Source organism: Temnothorax americanus, unplaced genomic scaffold (assembly GCF_048541705.1).
Source record: "Temnothorax americanus isolate GAGA-0224 unplaced genomic scaffold, ASM4854170v1 Scaffold22, whole genome shotgun sequence".
Classification (NCBI taxonomy): Eukaryota; Metazoa; Arthropoda; class Insecta; order Hymenoptera; family Formicidae; genus Temnothorax; species Temnothorax americanus.
This window is the reverse complement of record NW_027509360.1, coordinates 1,204,443-1,218,225: the sequence shown is the minus strand read 5'-3', so window position 1 is coordinate 1,218,225 and position 13,783 is coordinate 1,204,443. Positions and strand designations below refer to the sequence as shown.

General features: G+C 36.5%; 1 long non-coding RNA gene across 4 annotated transcripts in view; it reads left to right on the top strand.

Moving 5' to 3' along the window:
• The window catches only part of LOC143898125 (uncharacterized), a 40,567-nt gene extending 27,486 nt beyond the window's left edge, over positions 1-13,081 (top strand). For 2 of the 4 annotated variants that reach the window (XR_013257098.1, XR_013257099.1), the window contains exons 3-4: positions 8,791-8,969; positions 9,112-13,081. This is a non-coding gene — a long non-coding RNA (uncharacterized LOC143898125). The remainder of the gene's footprint in view (positions 1-8,790; positions 8,970-9,111) is intronic. The other 2 variants (XR_013257101.1, XR_013257100.1) reach the window with 2 other exon arrangements.
• Positions 13,082-13,783: the final 702 nt, after the last annotated feature.

The window sequence follows — 13,783 nt, the reverse complement described above, 5'->3', positions numbered from 1 at the left end:
TGTATTGAGGCAAAAAAAGGCGAATATATTTGGCACTTTCGTACTTACATCTTGTTGTTACGTACATCTGTTTGGTTGTCCAGATACTCATAGTATAATTTTATAAATTCTTTCACACTTTCGATAGCCGGGTACTTCATAATCTTGGAAATTCTACAAATGTGTACGTATAGATGATCATGGTGTAACCAAATGTATAATCAAACGTTTGGAATGTGTGTAATGTATCAACATATTTAATTGTCATGTGTACGCTTTCAAAAGTTCTAACTTTACAAAAAATTTGAGTGGTTGGAATAATTTTTTTGACCAGTATAATTAAAAGGCGATTTTATTTGTGATAGAAAGGGGAGGGGGATTGCAAAGTCAATAGAATTCTTTCGAGCAAAAATAAACTGCGACACCGACACTCGAGAGACGCGATATAAAACAATTGGAGAATCCGTAGAGCGAAGTATCGCGTCCTCGAAAAGACGCAATGCATACATATGATTATACTATGATCGATATGTTGTCATATATCGATATGACAATATATTCATATACATAGGAACTCATATTTCATTTACAGATATTGAAAACATTATGCACGGTTAAAAAATTAACGTAAAACAAAGAATATTGCGTTATCTCTGCATCTGACGATCCACTTGCTGCATACAGGGATGCCGACGAACAGACTCGTTGCCGTGATGTTTAGCACATTCATGATGAGCTTTCCGTATTCTTGATAGTGTTTTTGACAGTGATAGACAGTGTATTCGCCTCACTTGTTTTCCTTTTATAAAAGGTTTGGTCCAAAACCTGTTCAAAATTGTTTAAATCCAAACTGATGGGCATTGAAATGAGTTTCTATTCTTTGCATGCAGGTAACTAAGCTATTTAGCTCCTCCAAGCTCACTTGGTCGAGGTTATTATAACCTTAACAAGGGAAAATGTGACCGTTTCTCTAAAACCTAAATTCTTAGAATATTATACCTATTATTTAATTTTATACCTTTGGAAGTAAAAATGTGGAAAGATCGTGGGAAATCCGTCTACAAAGCCATCTCTTTTCGTTTGTCTCGATGTCTCGAACCTGACGGATACGGGGTAAAACAGGTACACTGCCATTTTGATACTTTTCTGTCATTTGCACTCTTTCGCAATAGATTTGAACCATTTGGACTCTTGTATATAGACTTGACTCGAGTCCGTACACGTGACACTATTGCGGAAGTTGCGCAGTTTTAACAAACAAACCGTAATATATAATAATAAACTGCAAATAATTCCGATCTTATTTACAGCGTTTGTCCTGTAACATCTTGCTAGGTGTAGGAGAAAAATTCTGTAATCAGCATTTTGTTTGCGTACGTCGTATCGAGAAAATAGATGAAATAATATGAAATATGTAAAATAGGTTCTTTTCTTACCGAAAAAGAGAATTACCACTCTTAGAGATATTCTTCTAAGTCTTATATTTCATGATTCCAAACTTGGACGGATTTTCAGACGAGGTACATCGCTCCAGGTCTGTAATTAAACAATCATCAGAATCGTCACTCACATGCGTCTCTCGAACCATTAATTTCTCAGTATAAAAAGACATAAATTTCAAAGTACATTGTTTAATTGAAAAATAATCGTTCGTCTTCTTTCGAAGTTCCCACAGATTCAGAAGTGGAAACTTTTTCCGAGATGCTTTGTTTTAGGGTAAACTCGAGTATAAGATAGCCATAAAAGAAAGATGGCTAACCCATGTTCATTCGATGTTTCATGACGAGCTAGATTGAAAGAACATAAGTTGGTCATCTTTCCTCTATGGCCTATCTTACCCGAGTTTGCCCTACGGGTTAATTTCATCAAACAATTGATTGTTTGTTGTTTTATTGCGTCACAACCTTGAATCGGCCAAAATTTCCAAACTGGTTTCGATATGGTTTCGTCCATAAAAGAAACTTTTTTTTCCTGTTTTTCCTCACGCTCATTTTTACTTCATAAAAAAATTTAAATTAGATGTATCCAAAAAGGACAATTCGTTTTTGTTCACACAGTAACCCTTACTTTAGTTTCTTCAATTTTTTCTTGAAATAAGAAAAGACAAAGAATAGACGAAGCCGTCAATAAATCATGTATGATGTAAAGAACCCATTGTTTCTTTGATAATAGTTTCACAGATTTATACCACACATCGAACTTATAAATAACTATTGAAATATGATATATTGGGTACTTAATATGCATCTTCTTAAGACAAGATTTAAGATTTCTAAGGGATTCTTTAGAAAGATGCTTTCCTTTAAGTTTTATTTCAGAACTTTCTACTCATTCAAATTTCACCAATAAAAACTAATGCGTCGTTCAATAGGTTGTTTTCTTCTTGCTTGGATTTTTTTAGAATTTGTATTTTATTATACTGTATGATGTTTTAAAATCAATTAATGACCTGTTGGTAAAAAAAATTCCATGATCTATAATCCATTAACTTTCCTTAAAAAGTTTTGAGTCTATTGTATTAAATTTCATAAATCTTGATTCTGGGTGACAAAAGATGAACGTTATGTATGTTTAATATGAATAGGCCGTTCTCAAAAGATCTTTCCACCAAAAGAACCAAAAGATATCTTAAAATATCTTTTAATGCCGACTTTGCCTAATAGCATTTTTGTGCGAATCCGCAAGGTGAACGACTTAAATGAAATGACACATTTTAGGGGAACGAATCTTTACTATCTTACGAAAGAAAAGAAAACGGCAAAGAAAAAAGAAACAAAAGCATAACAAACAACGAAAGACAGAACAGAGAAGATGAACGAAGAGCAGACGGAGGACGAACAGAAAACGTTAAATGAAAAAAAAAAACAATAAAATATTATTAAAATAATACTTTATCTAACTATATATATTTTATGAATAGTTACACGCATTTCTCAAATTTGAGTCTCCTAGAGCTCATGCTGAAATCAGCTTAACAATCAAAGTACAATATTAATAACACGGCGCATTCATATACATGGTGACACAACAAACATTTGTCTTTAAAATGTCATATTTCTTAGACTTAATTCTAAGACTATTTTTCCTTTTCCAAAATTATCTGATGCTTAGTTTTTGAATTATAAAAGAAAATAGTTTGCTTATCATGGGTCAAGTGCAAGAGATAGGCAAGGGCAACGCGACTCGCTAAACGCAGGTTATTACGTGGGACATCTGACGATTAGCTGATGGCATAGTCGAGTCGTACCCCTATGTCTAAATTAAGTTAGCATGCCAACGTGAGCACAATCACATGAAATATACAGAGGATTTAGTGCTCCTCGTGCCTACCTCTTATGTATTTGGTTTATGATAAGAGAACTAATTATTTTTATAATTCAAAAACTAAGCTTCAGACAAAATTTTAGAAAATGAAAAATCATTTCAGAATTAAATACAAAATATGACATTTTAAGGACTAATATTTGTTCTAAATTATCTTGGTTTTTTTTGTAGTGCAGGAATAAACGAATTCAAAGAGTGTCTCTTGGCGTCTCTTAGTGTCTCTAGAAAAGGGCAGAAAGGTTACATTTTGTTTTTCTTTGAATAGATCTTAATTATACTTTAGATTTTGTCACCACTGATGGTTAGAATATATGTGCCTAAAAGGGGAATTGCGTCCTCCTTCACTCTCCTATGCGTGAAAAATGTGCTCAAGCTGTGTGCAACTCTTACGTTCTTTTTCCAGGTATATGTTTTAAACGCTAATATGTTTTAAACGATTTTGAAAGCATCCTCTGGTGCGCAACACTGCGTGTTGCCACATGGCTTTTCAGATCAGGGATCATTATTTTCAACATTCCAATATCTGTTAAACTATATAACCAACCGTTAACTTTTCAGAATATTTAAAAGAAGTTGAGAAAATTTTACATTAAAGATGAAAAAACAATAACCAAAGAAACAAGAAATTAATTCTTGAATGTTAAATGAGACGTCACACAATTTTATAAGTTAAATTGATATCTTTTTCTCTTTGTGTCTTTCACTTATTTTCTTTTTAAAAGTTATAGTAATTAAGAAGGTATTTGCAGTTTAGATACAGAGCCTAATCTTTCCTCTTTTTCCGAAATTATGTTGTCTCTTTAGTTTCTTTATAAATCTATTTTCTTTATTATATTCATATTTATACATAAACGTGGATTTGACGATTTATCTTATGAGAAAGCGAGAGAAAGGGAGAGAGAAAGAGTTAAAAATTTGGAAGTCAGTAAAAGGTATTTAGAACCAAAAACATTTTCGAAACTTACACGTATTTGACAGCAAACATAGATGTATCCAAATCTGCCATCTTATTCGAGTTGCTAACTTTCTCTGGTATGGGACAAAGTGGTCTTAAAAAAAAACAGAATGCTCCTAAATTTGTTAATCTCTTTCTTTTTGCCTACATTGTTCTTGTTTAGGGTGCTGACAGTTTTTTTGTTCAAGATCTACTGATGATAATATCCTTTTGTCTATTCCTACCTTCAGTTTCTGTGCAATTGACCTCATTTTTTCTTTCAAAATATCGTAATTGAATAATTGCCCCAGGAACTTTTTTATATTTTTACAAATGTCTGCAAAACATAATGTAAAATAGATACATTATATGTTAGTGATAGTTTTTCCTTAATTGTGTCTTTAAATGTGTTATAAAAATCTGTATATCTTTAGAAGTGTTTCTCTTCGTTAGCTCTTTTCTGTTTTGTCTGTACATTTCGAACTTTTATTATTTTTTTTACGACAGACTTCAGATTTTGAGGAGCATCCAGTGTATCGCGGTAACAACTATCTAACCGAGGTATCGTCACTCCGAATCGTAAAGCGCCACGGTCGCCTTTAAAGTCGACACGCTGTGGATCTTGGACGCTTCTACGATCGCACGATCTTCACCTGCGGATCTCGTATTAGAAAGATTTGTGACGTGTGAAATTTACAGGCTTCAATGGCATTGAGCCTAGTCGGAGTAGAAGGGCGTGAAAAAGATAGTGAAGAGAGAGAGGGGGGAGGGGAAGAAGGTAGTTTGCATTCATTGTTATAGCATACTACTACGGTTTGTGTGGTTAGAGATCAAGAAAAGAAACTGAAGGAAAAAACAAGGAAGGAAAAAAAGAGAACAATATTGTCGGCGTTGGTAGATGCCTCCGTAACGCAAGGGTGAAAACAATGTGAACTAGCAAAATTGCCGTCGTCATCGAGCCGACAAAAGAATGTTACAATACTATGTCATCCCTCGGACTAGAGATAGGCAACGATTTGGACCTTTATATGTCGGAACACGCATCACAATTCTATATTGTACCCGTCAAGACTATAACCCTAGGCAGTAAAATTCACTAGGATCCAGTTGGTCCATTTTCTATTGGTCGACATGAGTTTCTGCACTGAAAGAAAGGTTTTTTTTACTATGTGAACAACCAACATTTTCAACTGCGAAAGCTAATTAATTTTGCAATAATAGCAAAACCTTTTGTTGCAATAATAAAGTTCAGCAAAACTTTTATTGCAATAACAAAGTTCAGCAAAACTTTGCTATTGCAACAAAAGGTTTTACTATTATTGCAAAATGAATTAGCTCTCGCAGCAAAAAATGTCGTTTGTTCACATAGTAACAAAACTTTTCTCTCAGTGTTGCACGAGTATCTTTCTAGTTTTAGACTGGGTCAGTCTCTTTCTGCGATAACATCGAATTTATCTATTCATAAGAATTGCAACATAAAGTTGATCGTTATGTATTGATTTTAAACACACGACAGGTATGCAATAAGAAATATCTCATTAAAAAAAAAATTCGGGGAAATAATCTATAGAAATTTAATATTGCAGAATTTGATCTCTATTGTAGAAACATTTTATTTATTTATAATTTGTATAATTAAAATTGGAATAAAATTCCTAAATTTTTATATGAATATAAATATACCATTTTGGCTACTATATATATTTAAATCAATAATAATACACACAAAACTAGAACAAAAATGATTTTATTTTAATATAAAGGAAAGAAGCTAATTCATTTCGTGTACCTTGGTAATTAAACATGGTTTCCGATGAACTAACTTATGCAATAGATGGAAGATTTACAAAAAATCTCGGTTAATCTTTACAAATGTTTTATCTTTTCTCTGTTATTTCTTCTTCTTTTTCTATGTTCCTTCGCCTATAACCCGTACCAAGCCCGTAATCCAGGCCGATTTCTGCTCTTTGCTCTTCTTCGTGTTTCGCTTTCTTTCTCCCACATCTGTCCTGCAGTCCTTTACAGAAGGATTTTGAACGATAAATACGCGTGGCGTATAACTCAATATCGGGCCACGAAAAAGAAGGCGGTGGGCAGAAATGTTCGTGGTTCAACCTCGAGGGCAGACCGAGCGGGGCATTAAAAGGGAGAGGACATTAAGAACCGCCACAGATCTTGTATATAAGGATCCGCAGTTGCGAGAAGAGGGTGGAGAAGACGCTGTTGGTAGAGAGAGAGATAAAAGAAGGCTGAGTGAGAGAGGAGAAGAGGAAAAGGACGGTGGTGAGGAGGCAGAGGCAAGGATGCTCACGTATGAGGCAGGACCTCATAACTCCTTATAATGTCCTCTTCTGCGGATGCCTAGCATACACCCCCGTTCCCGTATGCCGTCTCGGGAACACCGTGAACACACCAATGGCCCTCTTCCTCCTCCTCTTGTGTCTCCTCTCTCTCATTCTCTCATTTCTATCTTTTCGTCTCTCTCTCTCTCTCTCCCTCTCTCTCTTACGTCGTCCCTCTCGCGCTCGTTCTCGTCGTTGTCGTCGTCCAAGTGTGGGTGGTTTGTGTGTACGTGCCATAAGGCCTGCTTGCAACCTCTACCTCCCGGCCGTTCCACCTCCCGCCCTCCCTCGGGAGCCTGTGTACTTCTATATGCCCTTCTATACGAAAGCCATACCTTCGCCAAGGGAATAAGAGAGTTAATCTTGATATAATGGCCGCGACTGTCGCGGCCCACAAGACAATAGTCCAAGATATATCGTTAGCTTCGCCCTTTCGCGTCTCGGCGCCATTATACCGGCACGCTCGATTCTCCTTCCTCTTCTTTCTCTTCTTCTTTTCCTTCTTCTTCTTCTTCTTCTTCTTCGTCGTCGTCGTTGTCGTCGTCGTCGCGCTTGTCTTTTTATTCGCGTTCTTATTCGGCTTCACGGGGTGTTACGATGCACGTGGAGTTTCGGCGCAACGATAATGCGATTTGCGCTCGATACGCCACCGATGCGAGCTTCAAGTCCGAAGGCGGGAACACAGGCTCGGATATTTCAGTACCGAAGCTGGTAGGCCGATTGGAATCGCAGATTATAGTCCAGGCTTTGGCTTTTATTTTTTGTCGCTATTATTTTCATTTGCGCATATCGTAAAGTCTTTGACCATGGTATTATTTCCTCGTGACCATTTTTAGAAATGTACATATGAATTAAGTGTAACATCCTTTAATGCAATTTGTATGATTAACTTATTGTTGAATGCATTAAAAATGTATAATTATCACAAATATTAGTAATTATTATTATACAGCTGCAGAAAAGATATTTGTCTAAATAATTTTGTTAGAAGTGCTAGGGTAATACTATAAGATTTACATAATATTTGCCTTGAGAATATAAAAAACTAACAATTCAGTTTATGTATCACAATATTCCGTATTTTGTATTATCGAAAAAGTATTAACCCGTTGTTTAATTTCGTTCTTACTGAGCGTGTAAAACGTGAAATATCGAGCGAGGTAGAATGCAAGGATGATTCGCCTGTTCGAAAAATCCGTTCTCTTCGGATGCCGCAAAATTCGACGAGTTACCACGATCCCTCTAATCACGAAGAAGGAGAGAAGTGGATGAGAGAGAACGGCGAGCCCTCGACACCGAAACTCTTAAAGACCTCCACCAGCTTCTCTCCATCTCGTCGGCCGACTCCCCCGCAAAATCATAATCTGATCTCGTATTAAGGATCCGTTCTTGCGCTCCGCTCGTCCCCTCCTGCTCCCGGTGCTCCCCTATTTTTATGCAGATCAGAAGCGAGCGCCCTGAGGTGGGAAGCTACGCTATAAACGCTTTATAATCTCGGTTTCGCTCGCTCGCTGTACGTGCCGTCCGTTTCGAAGGGCCAACGGGTATACTTCCACGCGTTCGTGACGGAAATCGATTAATCTCGAAGAGAAACCGAATCACGGAGTCTCGATCGAGATAATTGACGAATAAAATTTATCAAATAAACATGTATGCGTGCGAGACATCTGCAAAATTGCACGAACATTCAAATTTTTATTTATAAATTTACGAATTGCAAGTGTTTTTTTAATGACAGTACGTTTCACTCTCAATGCGTATCTTTTCGGTTAAAGATAATAGAGAATGCAATTTAAAGAGATCAACTTCAAATATTCAAAGTTATGGGATAATACAGAAGGTAACAGTAGGTTAGGCTTGTTCTACAATACGTCGGAACGCAATCGATGTTCCAATGAGGAGAGAACTCGTTTCGGAAAAGAAATTCTCTGTCATTGGACCATCGACTGCGTTCCAGCAGCGACATACTGTGGAACAAGTCTTAGAGTTAACAGACGTTGGAAAAAGTGGCCCATGGTAGAAGAAGAATGGCATCACAGCTCTGGGTGGGTCAAACTGACTTTGTTATTATCACAATTTGTATAAGGAGGAATTACATAAATTCCTTGCCTCATTTGCACTATGGAGAACAGGGTTTATTTTTAATATTTAGTTATTGTTATTGTTTTTAATTGAAATTTCTGTTTTTTCAAGAACTGTTCTGTTTTTTAGGGTGTTTCGAGGAATTCTTGGGAAATTTGGAATACAATTGGAGAATCTGCGGAAAGAACAATAATCTAGTGAAAAATAAGTTTATTAAAAACTGCAACCAAATGCAGTGAAATTAGAAAGCTATATTATAATAATTTTTTCGTTACAGATTTTTTACGCAATTGCTACAAATACAAATAGTGAGTATATTTTCCAAGTATATCTAAAATTGAAATTATTACGGTAGTAACCACTATTATAATTACAATGTTTATCGTTTAATTTAATTATACTTTTAATTATACTTTATTAATTGATTATGTTTATTACGATTTCTTGTAGGATCATACTCGATCCCGACGAAGCAACGTTAGCTATTCTGCATTTTATTTTTACGCAAATATCGTCTGGTCTTTGAGGCGTCGGAACGGAAAGACGAGGCCCGCTAACAATGTCCATGGGATCACATTAAACGCATTCGGACGTTACTTGACAATGTATTAAGCACCCCTGAGCCGGTGCGACACGAGGGGTGACCGACAGGACATGCGAGGATTCGGTTGCTCCTTCTTTCGCACAATGGTTTCCGGACTCATGGCACTGCCTCCCGAGGGGAGAAATTACCCATGAAATATTGACGGACTTTGCGAGCATTAACCCTCCATCCAATTGCATCGTGTATGCCGCATAACCGACACTTATAACGTTCACGTTGCCCGTACAGGTGTGCTAATCTTCGTCTCATCCTCGAATTCTGTGCGTCTACTCCTCTATCATCAACCTCGGCCCGCGTTACTTTTATCAGTAATTCAACAACTGCTGAAGAAACATTTTTCCCAATTGGTTGATTAAACTCTTTAGAGCGATACCGGCGAACCATTAATTTCTACAATTTTAGCAACTCGCGAGGTGTTTGCATTTTAAAAATTGATTAACGTCAGTACCATGCGTAATTATTACATAGCTCTAACGTAATGTTAGTTGTACGAATAGGTAGGTCGAATGTTATATGCGTGAATTCTAAATTGGCAACCGAATAATATCTGCTTTTTCATCTATTGTAATTATTGTTTACGTTGGCGCTCATTTAGGAATGTAACATCGGTACGTTATTCTTTCCTCAGTTTCGTAATGCGCGAACGTAGAATGTGTCTTTTCGTGGAAGAGTATTTCGTGTGCGAGCACAGAGCTATCCGCTGACGGATAATCAAGAAAATAACCGAATGTGCCGTTGTGACCGCATACACGCAGCACGACGTATCCTAGTTTTTTCCCGGTGAGCGCAGCACTTTAATCATCTCGTACTTGATGGCCGAGTACGTCATGCTCTCGTCTTGCTTCTACAACCGCCATTGTTTTTACCGGCGAGAGGAAGAACTTGCCGAGCGGAAAATCGGCCCGATAGATTTGGGGATGTTGCACCCCGCTCCCAGCAAGGTTGATAATGCCGGTGGATTAGTATGTGTGTGTGCAACTGTACGTCTCTCTTTCTGTTTGTAGGTTTATGTATATATGTGTGACAGACCGAGGGGATGGAAACGTCGATCGCCGTACAGTGCCTGATGCCGATGCTTATAAGAATCTACTTCTCGAATGGAAACGTATCCAAAAGGGCATCTCGGAGGGGTAGTTGGCGCGGCCATTAATTCATCTGCTCGTTGATTGCCTGACGGCCCCGCGCATCCCCGCGGCCTGCCGGTCTCTCCCCGCACTTTTCTAATTAATTTCTAACTCGAGGTTAGTCCTATCGGTCGGCCAACCGGCGCGGCCTGCCCTCCTTCAACGATTTCCTCCTCGCGTGGTAAGAGGGAATGGAACGTTTCCGTCGTCACTTTTATAGGCTGGTGTAATCGATGCCGACGACGGTGGAGTAACTTCTGCATGGATAGTCTGGACAGACCTACGCGCCGACTTGTGACTAACTTAGGGAAGAGAGTTTTAGTCTAGATTGATCATAGTATAATAAAACATGTACACATGTATTTATTTGTAATATATGAAATATTATGTATATATACGTAAGCTGCAAGCAAATTTAGTTAATGTTATTAGTAATTTCTCAAATATTTTTCTCTTTATTTTTTGTCGTCGTTGTTGTTTGTATTTATTGTTTTGATTTTGTTGCTGTTAAATAATAGATTTAGATTTCCGAATTGTGTGTGTGTGTGTGTGTGTGTGTGTGTGTGTGTGTGCGTGTGCGTGTGCGTGTGCGTGTGCGTGTGCGTGTGCGTGTGCGTGTGCGTGTGCGTGTGCGTGTGCGTGTGCGTGTGTGTGTGTGTGTGTGTGTGTGTGTGTGTGTGTGTGTGAACGATTATAAATATAAATAAGTTATATTTAATTTATTGCTATAAATTATGCATATATATCTTTAAGCGTGACACAATTCGTGAATTATCACTCGGTCATAATTCGTTCGAGAAATAAGCTCTTCTTAGCTATAAGTAACGAAATATTCTTTATTTAAATCAAGGTAGATTTTGCTTTAAAGAGAAAACTTTAATTTCGGTATTATTAGATCAGAAATATAAGTAGGTTGTTATTTAAGGATCAGTATGTTACTTGGCAAATTACAGGATTCGTCGAATCGATTTTCAATAAATGATACAAACGAGTGGTCGATGCTGCGCGTAATTCTTATCTTGTCTTCATTAGATCCGCCGCTTCTGGTCGCGTGATATTGACTCGTCGTGTTCTCATTTGTCCGAAAGAAAATGCTCGCAAGAATATTTCTCGCATATACCGCTATATCAGCTTTATTTGTTACGTACGTAATCAGGTGTTGGTTCTATTAGCGATTTCAGATTAATCTCGTCAGCCTTGTAAAAATGATAAGTGTATTTGGTTTCTAATTCGTTCTAAATATGCGACACAAAAATTAAAATATAGTTAAACGACACCGAAACATCGCATTACTCTGTATTATTAATTATCTATTCGATTACAATTTCGATCATTGTTACCGATAAGTCTTCCATATTATTATTTATAGAGACTTGACTGTTAAAATATCAAATGTTTTCTAAACATATTAGTATTTAGTCTTAAGAATATTTTTGTTATCAATAATTTGTAAAAGTAAGAAATCTTTATCTCGCTTTTATAGAATTTCGATATCTTTATAGAAGCACGTCGCGCTCTTTAACATTGACATATCACGTGACTCGCCGTATTACCGATTTCTTGCGTTACGTTGGCGCAAAACACAAATCACGACGTTCCAATCGCGTGATTAGGTCTTATTGTTATCGTAGCTCGCGGACTTGTCATTATTTCCAATATTTTTTAAATTATCTTCATATATCAAAGCGATCATTATCCCGATACATTTGCGCAAAAACAGAACACAGCCTTGGTAATTAACCGCAACACATTCACTTACGTAATTATAAGAATTTCAGCCTGCTAGAATGATGGAGTCATTGACGCAATGCGGACACGCGTTGGATAATGCTCGGCGATCAGAATAACCATAGCGTGACCGGACGTGTAATTTCTGAAAAACTGCAGCCCGCGCGCGCGTATACTCGCTCGTCATGAAATTCCAGGGCTGCGGATAATATATAGAGCGAGTTTCGTAATTTTGTTGCAATGCCTAATTAAAGTTTTAGTCTAGATGGAGTATCTCAATAATCTCGATAATTGTCAATCAATTTACTCGCGGTAATTGGAAAGTTCTATTGATGGCTTATTTGCTCATGTTGTATTAGTTTCTCACTTTGATAATCAAATTATTTAAAATTCGAATAATCAAATTGTTATTCTACTAGTGACTAATCGAATTAATCAGGCAGATAAATCAAAGTTGGTATAAGTATATATATTAGTGAAGAATAAATGTACGTCAATAAGGATACACACATGTTCTTGTACTGATAAAATTTCTAACCTAAACTCTTGACTAATCGATGAGCATATCTTGAGTCAAAAATTATTATCGGTATTTAATGAAGACATGTATATAAAATTAGAGATATTTCTGGAGAGATAGATCATAAAAGAATCTTATATAATCTATTGGTAGAATAGGTTTATTTTCATACGCGTCAAAACTTCTTGATATAAGTTTATATCTGAAATCGAAATTTTCTTAAAAGTGACGGACTTATATTATGTGGAAATTATCAGATGCTAATGTTATGCTAACGATACTTGACAATCTTCATAACTTTGATTTGCATTGATATAATAAATTTCATTTATATTTATGTTAATTAGATTTAACAAAATTGTGATTTCCGAGATTATTGATTTCCGTAAGAAATTCTTGATGCTGTAAACAGCCAAATATTATCTGAAAATAATAGCACACAAATCGTAGATATATCGTATACAATGTAATTTATTAAATTTTACAATTTCACATTAATTAGGCGTGGATATCTTTATCCATCGTAAAAAGAAACTTCTTTAAGGGATGCAGTAGAAAAACCGAAATCATCTTAAGATAATAGCGCACAATAGTTAAGTAATCTAATTTTTAAATTTTTAATGAATTATATAAGAATATTATTGTTGTATAAAAAGGGAAGTTCTTTAGAGTTTAGAGGATACGGCAATCGAAATTAGATCTAAATTACTCTACGAGAGCGCATAATTAGAGCTCCTGTAGGGGAACGGGGGATAGCCCCGGACATTATTGAAATTCAAGTATACCACGTATCTATGTGGCCATTGTTTAAACATTCTAATATGCCCTTCTGCGTATCTCGACATATGCAGAATGTTTAAACAATGGCTATATAGATATGTGGTATACTTGAATTTTAATAATCTCCTTCTTTTCCAGTGAATAGCGCGCTCACTGGGTTTGATTTTGGCCAATCACGAAGCCAAAATCGCAGATAGAAACGATAGAAACGGCAACTTCATGCATAACTGCATAACTAAAGATGGCGGAAAGTGATTGAGGCAAGTGTTGCGAGGAAGGACGTACGTACTGCTGTGATCAATGTAATTAGTGAACTCCCGCAATTAACAATTCGTAAGTGAATCGCGGTAACAGACGCTTCCATAC